Here is a 9,415-nt window from a genome sequence, read left to right on the forward strand (position 1 = left end):
TGGTGGTTATTTTCCTTGTAAATCTAGGTTTAGGGGCTTGTTCTTGATAAAGTTAGCAACTTTATTGATCTTTGAGGTCCCAACAGTCTTATATGCTCCAGATTTGGATTTCCTTTATGGTGGACACGCATGTCGATAAAGTTGGGATTTTTATGGTCCATTAGGGTGCCATTAAGCCTTCTGGAATGTTGGACCTAGCATATTAAGGACCAGGGCCGACCTTACTATACAAAAAAATAAGCCCTTGCTTAGGGCCCCAAATTCTAAGGGGGCCCCTTAGCCCAAAATTAAATTAGGGGATCGTTTAATCAGATTCTTCATTCACCATTCGGCAGAAACGGCGACTCGACGATTGTTATTCACTTCTTCTTCTTGCTTTGTCCTCTGAATCTAATTAACTTATTAGTGATTTCATTCTTGATTCTACCCAGAACCGCACAAAACCATTACTTCTCTGATTTTCTATTCTTCTTCTAATCTTCTTTCCGGAGATTTTTGATAAGTTGATTGATTATTTTTTGAAAAGGATGTCAAGTGTCAAGATTAATTCAACCGATTTGGTGATTGCTTTCCTGAATCCTGAAATTTGAAAGGTTGAAAAGGTATGTTCTATTGTTCTTCTCCGGTTCTTCCTCTGATTCTCTATTTCACCATAACTCAGTCTATTCTTCATTGTTGATTATCTATGATTGTGAATTTGTAATAATTTGATAATCTATGATAATCGATAAATTTTGTTATTTTGATGAAGTTTTGTTTGATGTAGTCATGTAGAAATCTGTTTTTTATTTTCTGCACAAAATGAGCAAATCTGTTTTTTAAACTTTTATGTAGATTATAGAATAGTCTTGACTGATTCTTTTTTTTCGATTAGACTATCTATTACGGTTAATATGACTTAATTTTTTTTTTTAATATTTATTGTGTCAAGTTGGATTTTGGAAAGGATGAGGGTTTAATTTATAACATTAAGTATAGTAATGATAAAGGCCCCCAAAGTTTTGGTTCGCTTAGAGCCCCTAAACTGGTTGAACCGCCCCTGTTAAGGACTAAATGAGATTATGGATCTGCCAACGTCTCCACGACGTGGTCGAGCGGCTCGAAGTCTGTTTTTACCTGGTATTAAGACCATTTAACCAATTATAGGAGGTTATCATGCTATTGTAGCATCCACCTCACCTCCACCTCTCAAAGTGTGATGCTTAGATGGCATCCACTTGGATTTTATGATAAATAATAATTTTTCTTAGGTTAAAATCAAAATGAAAATCAATCCCAACCCACATCTTAAATAACACCTTGAAGGCCATTCACTCTCTTGTGATTCAAGAATAGAAAAACCCATCTTTTTTTTTAAATACCAAATTCGTCCCAAAAACCCAGATAAGAGATCGTGACACGATCATTGTTTTTATTTCATCATCTCCATATAACTCACCATCGTTAATTTCTCCCCCGTCTCCCCCTTTGTTTCCGCCCTTCAATTTCCTTACATATCTCTGAGAACCACTAGAGACGACCTGAATCAACCTCACGAAAATGAAACAGTCACAAAAGAGATCGTGCTCTGATGGATTTCAAATCTATACCAAACACCTCGTCGGAAAACAGGATTAGATGATCAGAGATGGGTGTGACATGGTGGTGGTCGTCGGAATCACTGCCCAGCTTTCGGAGTCTTCTCCACGGAATCCATGACGGGAAGTTTGAAAATTGTTGAGCTTAGATAAAATTTCAAGATATAAGCTTGATTACAATCTTCAAAGAGGCGGGGAAGGTTTGGGTTTGTGGGGTTTTGATTGGGAGGTTATTAGTGGCGAGGAGCAGAGAGACCGTAGGTTTGTAATGGAGAATTTGGGGTTGACTTTTGTGGAAATGAAGTCCAAGACTGTGTGGTTTTCTGACGACACAAGATCGAACTCTCCATTCCAAAAACGGACCGTGTAGTCTACGTAATCCAGTAAACAGTTGAAAGCCAGAACTTTGATCCCAGAAGGAGTCGTGTGAAATCGATAAGCATCTAGAATGACATCTGTGCTGCCAAGAAACTTGCCCAGATCAACTTCACTGCCGAACCTACAAGCTTTTTCCAATCAAAAAGTCCATTAATGGCAGTAAATTATCAAAAAGCATCAAATAAACAAAACCCATTTTCAAGATTCGATATTTTGATGATGAAGGAGGTTAAGATCAATGTACTTGCAGCTTACATTTTTTGGTTCATCTTCTTACCGGGTGTTTTTGTTTTAGATGTTAAAGACGATGGAACGATGCTTTCAGAAATATGCTTTGGTAGTTTGATTTTTTTCTTCAATGGTGGTGTGTGTCAGTGTGTATATGTGTATGTTTGAGTCTGTGAGAGAGATAGAGTGAGAGTGGGAAAGAGTCAATGTCAAGATGCCAACTAGATAGTCAAAAGTCATGTGGACCCATTTTAATGACAAAGTAGAAGGTAACTGGGTAGCCGTTTCGGTTTTTCGAAAATGACCATTTAACCCAAAAAGTTTGTACGGCTAGATTGACATTAGCCCATATATAATTCCAACAGCATTTCTTCGCATTCTTAATTTCAACCTAGGTCCTGTGGTTAGTTTAGTCGAATACTCCATTCTCATTCTAAAAGTCTAGTTTATGATATTGTGTGTACCGCTTTATTCATATTTGCATAATTAATGATCAATATAAAACATAATTTAACTGTTCTATCTTTTCTTACATTCAAATTAAATCGTCATTATAAAAGCATATGCCGCGGTGCAATGCGGTTTGGACGGTAGTTTTCTAATTAAAAAAAAAACCGCAAGCATACCACACCACAATTGTTCTAAATTGCATTATACATACGGTGTGGTTTATGCGGTTTGATGAAAGTATTTATATTTTCTATGATTAAGTAAACACATTTACATCTTCGTTGATTTCCTTATCTTCGTTGGAAGTTCAGAAACTTGATGCCGTAGGCAAAGACAACGCAAAAGAGAACGACCCAACCAACATGAGCCAAAGCAACGTATCCGAGAAAATCATACTCAAACCCTAGAAATTCTTTAATGAATTCCTTAACTGTAACAGAATTCTGGTCTAGAACCTCTAGGAGGCTTTCGTTTTGACCAAGCTGAGATGTGATCAGACCGTATAAAGTCCACGACACCGGTGAACCCCAGTAATACCACCTCCACCAGATCGGTATTTGCTGCAAAGTTCAGGTTAGTTTTGTTAGATTTTGTAACTTAATTCATTCTAATTAAGTATCACTCTAGATTAGTTGTCATACCGTTCTGGGGATCATGAAACCAGAAAACAAGTTCCAGAAACTAAGGAAGAACGACATCGTAATGGCTGCAATCTGATAATTTGGAGTGAGGGCTACAAGCATCATCCCGTATAATGTAAAATAGACAAAGCACATGAATATGTAAAAGTAGAACCATAGAAACTTGTCTGCTGACCACTGGAACCCAATCATTGAGTAAATCAGAAGACTGTATATGACCGTCTGTATGCCTACATAAACCACCTCAATAGCCACCTTCAACCAAAATAATGATCTAGTTTCAGTTTTCCATAAAAACTAAAAAGAAACAGAAAAAGTTAAACAGTTTTATTGTACTTGAGCAAATGCGTAAGGGATTGCTGAATACATTCCTGCTGCTTTCTCACGGTAGAAAACCGTTCTTTCTATAGACACCACAGACTGTACAGCTGAAGTGTTTGTCCCACCAAGAAAAAGTACAGCAGCATACATAGCTCCCATCAGATTCATTACATCTTGTTATTTGTCACTGTCAAAATGACACAAAATCTTCTAGAATTATATTCTTAATTTGAAAATGATGTGTTTGATTTCAAATATCATACGTTTTTTGGCCTTTGTCCCAGAAAATCAATCCAAAGAGAATGCCAATCACTGTCGTCATGAAGAACCGAACAACATTATATTGTGGATGCCTCCAGTAAGACCAGTGTTGTTTCCATAAACAAGCCATGCATTGTGTCCAAAAGGATTGAGAGTACTTTGTAGGGAAGTAAAGGTCATGGGACCCTGTTACCGGTGTACTGAGCACCTTAATGAGCTCTTGGTTCCTCCTGTTCAACATAACCCATTAGTAAGACACTTAGTAGAATCTAAAAGTTGATGCTTAGGAATTCTAGATTCATACTTATAAAGATCAGAGTTGACATAAATATCTGCAAAGTCAACACCAAGTTGAGCTTCAACTGTTGAAGAACTAACTTCGAGCATCCATGTGGCTGGATTTTGACCTTCTTTGATTTTGTTAACTCCAGGAATAGACTGACAAGTTTGTTCGAGTTATTATATATTTTTTTGTTGCATGAATGGGAGCATGAAAAGCAAGGATGCACTCACTTCAAAATATTCTATTAGCTTGTTAGAATGGTGCCCAAGAGGTCCGGTGTAAGTGACCTGCCCACCTCTTTTCATCAACAATAGCTGTAATAACATGTGAAGTAAGATTTAAAGAACATTGAATCCAAGAAATGGAAACCAAGTACTTCAACTTTAGATGACTTACCTCGTCAAAAGCCTCGAAAATATTGATACTTGGTTGGTGGATTGTGCATACAACTGTTCGACCAGTGTCGACTGTGTTTCTAACAGTACGCTTGCATCAAGGCCTGATGTGGGCTCATCCATGAAGATGATTGATGGATTTGCAACCAATTCTACTGCTATTGTCAGCCTCTTTCTTTGTTCGGTTGAAAGACCATCTACTCCTGGAAGCCCAACTATTGCATTCCTTAACGGGTTCAGTTCGATCAAATCCATGATTTCTTCCACAAACATCTAAAAGACATGTAGTTGTTGGTATGTTTAGAGTAATGATCAAAGGTTTCTACAAAAGGGTTATTCTTCGAGCACACCAGAACTGCCCTATTGCTAGTTGGCTAGCATAAGAACCCGATCTCCACTAGAATCCAAATCCACATTGGAATTGAACTCCCATACTGTATTTGTTTCTATGAAGATATCATCGTGCTACATGGCGGGAGTAAAATGGTAAAAGTTGTGAAAACTAGAAAATTTATTACCTGGCTTGTTTCCGTGGTTATGTCTGGAGCAAGGCGTAACCAGGCAGAGTACACAAGGGACTCATAAACAGTGACATGGGGAGAATGGATATCGTTTTGTTCACAGTATCCACTGACACGAGCAAATGTTTCTTGTTTTTTAGGGTAACCAGAGATGCTGATACTTCCATCAATATACCCACTAGTCTTTCTTCCAGCTAAAACATCCATCAATGTCGTCTTTCCTGCCCCACTGATTCCAACCAAAGCTGTCAGAATGCCTGGGCGGAATGTGCCACTGACATCTTGTAGCAGTTGCAGACGATCCTCTTCGATTCCTTGTTCTTTCATTTCCTGATAAATTTGTCAAATGTTTATGTCATTCTTCCACAGATTATCCGAGGAAATCAAGTTTTTGAATCTTGTTATAACCGGCACTTACAGCAGGCATGGCTACATAGTAATTGACATGATTAAATGCTAGTGAGAGTGGCTGAAATGGGAGAACCATTCCCTTCTTAACGATGTTTCTTCCTGCCATTTCTATTTGTGGGTGCTTCTGATTCTGCTCATCTTCTGTCAGAACAACAGTTTTTGAATCCCCAAGAGCTGGATATAGGATCAAAATTGTTTATAAGATGCAACAAGAACTCTTGCGGATAACAAAAGATTAAACAAATAAACAGAAAGGACAGTCTTACGGTTCAAATATGTCGGAGCTAACACAAAGAAGAGGTTAAATAAAAGTGAAAATCCGAAGAGTGCAATGACACAAACCCAAAACATATAATCGGTTGTGAACATTCCCCTTGACTTGAGTAGAACCTTCCCAACAGTTGGTTCACTAATTCGTGGATCAGGGTTCGGCTGTCATACAAGTGAAAGCTATTTATTTCAAAAACATGCACAAAAAATTTATTCTTTTGATATGAAGCTTACAGTGCTCCATCTATCATCTGAAAACTCATTGATCACAATAGCATTTTGTCCGTACATCATTGGGGAAATGTAATATCCCCATATCATCCATGGGTCAATGTCATCTACAAGAAACAAGATAAGTTATAAACATGCTCAATCGAGTACAGAAAAGTAAAAACAATAGCTAGGATATATACCTTTTGCAACAATGAATCCACCGAGTACAAAAACTAATAGCAAAGAAAAGGTGGCAAGAGCATTTGCAACTACTTGTGTTCTTCCAAGTACAGCAATGAAACGGAAAAGAGACAAAGCCATTTGATGCAGGCCAATATAAGCCAAAAGCTGCCGGAAAAATCTGATAAATATTCAAATAGGGAAACATCAATCATGTTATATTCATTCAAGTTTCAATCTCATTTAATTAGTTTCAGAAAATATTTAATTGCTTACCTTTTAGCAGAAGGAGCAAACCCAATAGTGTAATATGTTAGAACAATCCATATTACTGACTCCATGATTGATATAGGAATCTTCATGATCCATATGGGTATTGCAAACGCCCATGCAGGGTAAAACAATGAATCCCTCTGTTTGAAGAACACAGGCAGCCTCATAACCGTATTAGCCAGCTCAGCAACCCCATTAAACATTACATTCAGAAGACTGAAGAACAGAGCACCAAAAAACTTCCTACCATCTTCAAGGCTACCACTCTTCATTTCGGTTCTAAAGAACACCGTGAAAGTAATAACCGACATAATAGTAATCTGAGTCGTCTTGAATATGTACAAGAAAGCATTACGTTTCATCAACAGCCATTCTCTTGCTAAGTTTGCTTTAAGGAGCTCCATGTTTGAAATACCATACTTCTTAGTCACCAAAGCAGCTGGATGCATTTGGGTTTTGTCATAAGGAATGGCAAGATCATCATAAAGGCGCTCACCAGTTTCAAACTGGCTGAAAAGCTGACTGAATTCAGATACGGAGATGTAATGGTATGGTTCGTTTGTTTTGAACCAGTACTGTTGTTGGTCTTTTCTTGAAGTGACTTCTTGCAAAAAATCTGCAACTCCTTTCCTTTCTGGGCATTTGAATCCTGCACTTGAGAAGAAATCAAGAATGTCTTCACGTGGGCCTTGGTAGACGATTTGACCTTCAGAGAGGAGTGTGATGTCGTCAAATAGCTCAAATGTTTCGGGTGCGGGTTGAAGAAGGGAAATGATCATGGTTACATCCATTATGTGAACCAGTTGTTTCATGTATTTGACGATTTGAAAAGTTGTTGAACTGTCTAAACCAGTTGAAATTTCGTCCATGAAGAAAACCTTTGCAGGCCCAACCAACATCTCTCCTGAAATTAGAAAAAGAAAAAAAAATATTGTTTGAAGTTATCAACTCGTTTGAAAGCTTAGAGTGTAGAAATAGTTGTTTTTTTTTTTAACGGCAAATCTAACCACTTGTAATTTCAATCTATGTCCCCAACGAGAATTGAATAGTTGGTTTTGGTTGTAAAAAAATAGGCGAGTTAGATTTTGGAAATTGTGTATATATGAATTATGAGAGTCCAAAGTTGTCTTATAGTTGGTGTCTTGTGCCTAAACAATGGGCCCAAGCATATAGAGACACGCGAACATGAAATAATACCGGTAGTGACACGTTTTTTCTGTCCACCGGAGATTCCTCTTCTCATCTCATCACCTACCATGGTATCAGCACAAATATCTAATCCAAGAATCTGTATGCATTTTGTTCAAATCAACTAATGTTGCCATTAAACTAACTAGAATTTTCAACAATAAACAGAGAGTTTGAGATAAACCTTTAAAACATAATCTGTGGCCAAACTAGATTCTTGACCAGATACTGCAGTCGCTTTCATGAAAGTGTCGATTTCCGGGTCTGGTTTAATCCCTTCATCTTTCTCACGTCGTGAAAGTTCTTCCAGGAGGTCGTACCTGGTTCCTACACCAAGACACCGCCCAGCAAAATCAAACGTCTCCCTAACTGTCATCTCACCATGATGGACGTCATGTTGGCTAATATATGCACAAGTCCTCTGAGGAATAAACTCCGACATCCGGTGGCCACAGTAAGTAACTTCTCCGGCGACTCTGAGATCTGAATCCAGTACTCCGGCAAGTGCCCTCAGCAATGTCGTCTTTCCAGAACTAGGAGGTCCAAGAAGTAACGTCATCCTGAAAATGAAAATTCAGTAAAATTAAAATAAAAAATTAATCGCTTCCCGATGTTTAAAATTGGCGCCAAACGTACCTCGATGGCCTCACAATCCCACTCACATCACATAAGATTTTGATCATTTTTTTCTTCGATGGAACAAGCTTAAAGAATCGAAGAAGTCCCTATCCGTAACAAATAAAAGTTTAGAAAGTATCGATTTTTATGAAGTACTAAAAATCAGCATACTAACCTCCATGGTATTGATGGTGGCGTTTAGTAAAGTAGGAAGAGCTCTGGACCCGACATGAATGTCTCCTTCGATCGACAAGTTCTTGTAGCGTACTTGGATCTTTGGAATATCAATCCCGACCCTGTTTAAAATATAGTAATATTACTATTTATTAATTAAATTTAAAATTTAATATAACTCACTTATACAGGTTTTAATTTCACCTATCGGTTCTGGCTCGAACTCTATGTAGAAACTTTTCGTTATCTTCTTCTACTACTTTGAGTATGCTCTCCATAAGTAGTTTCTTATCTTGAGGTCCAAGAGTTGTGATATCGATTTCTTGATGAACAATTTGTCCATTATGAAGAACTTGCTTCAAGAATCCTTTCTTTAATCTGTCGTATGTAGGGAGCCTCTCGATTGCAGCCCATTTGAGTTCTTCTTCATCGTCGTGTTCGTGGCGCCCACTTGTGGCAAAAGCATGATCACCACCTCCTGGTGCCGCCGAGAAAGCCTCCCTGATACTAGCGGAAGCCCAGCTCCTCCTACCGGAAGATGAAAAACTCATTGACCTCGCCAGATCATCTCCGGCGAGCGCTGCCGCCTGCATCTTCACCAATCAAACTGCAGAAATTGAGTTTTATTATTATGAGATAATTAAGTGATTTAAATGGTTTTGGAGATATCTATAATCTAGTTAGTGGTGGGTGTGGAAGAGAGATCTGATTTACTATTCGTCGAATGCAATGACGAAAAGGGTCAGAATTTAATGTTTATAAAAGCTGGGTTTGACTTTGACGACAATCATGGATATCTGGATAATAGCTTGCGACTTTTTGTGATTTTCTGCAATTTGCTTTTCATGACTATGGATACCTCTCTTTACATCATAGGCGTCGTCATAAATATTTAAGTGTATCATACTACGTAGTACGTGGTGAGGTTTAAGTGATACTACACGGTTCCCACACCCCACCCCCACCCTCATTAAATCACCAACGACTTCCCCTCATAGGCTCATCTGTCGACCTCTGTGGGGTCCGCAATCCA

General features: G+C 38.2%; 1 pseudogene across 1 annotated transcript; it reads right to left on the reverse strand.

Annotated features, from left to right (window-relative positions):
• Nucleotides 1-1,332: 1,332 nt before the first annotated feature.
• Nucleotides 1,333-9,096, reverse strand: LOC145160900 (pleiotropic drug resistance protein 2-like; annotated as a pseudogene). The gene is made up of 18 exons (XR_013738264.1): nt 8,587-9,096; nt 8,384-8,504; nt 8,227-8,315; nt 7,775-8,150; nt 7,600-7,690; nt 6,406-7,306; nt 6,150-6,310; nt 5,971-6,074; nt 5,733-5,898; nt 5,474-5,640; nt 5,053-5,385; nt 4,536-4,807; nt 4,370-4,453; nt 4,161-4,294; nt 3,859-4,086; nt 3,611-3,782; nt 3,275-3,529; nt 1,333-3,193 (listed from the first exon to the last, which is right to left on the reverse strand). The product of XR_013738264.1 is annotated as a pleiotropic drug resistance protein 2-like (transcript).
• Between the last annotated feature and the right edge of the window lie 319 nt (nt 9,097-9,415).

Source organism: Lactuca virosa, chromosome 2 (genome assembly GCF_052849685.1).
Source record: "Lactuca virosa cultivar CGN04683 chromosome 2, Lactuca_virosa_CGN04683_v6, whole genome shotgun sequence".
Lineage (NCBI taxonomy): Eukaryota > Viridiplantae > Streptophyta > Magnoliopsida > Asterales > Asteraceae > Lactuca > Lactuca virosa.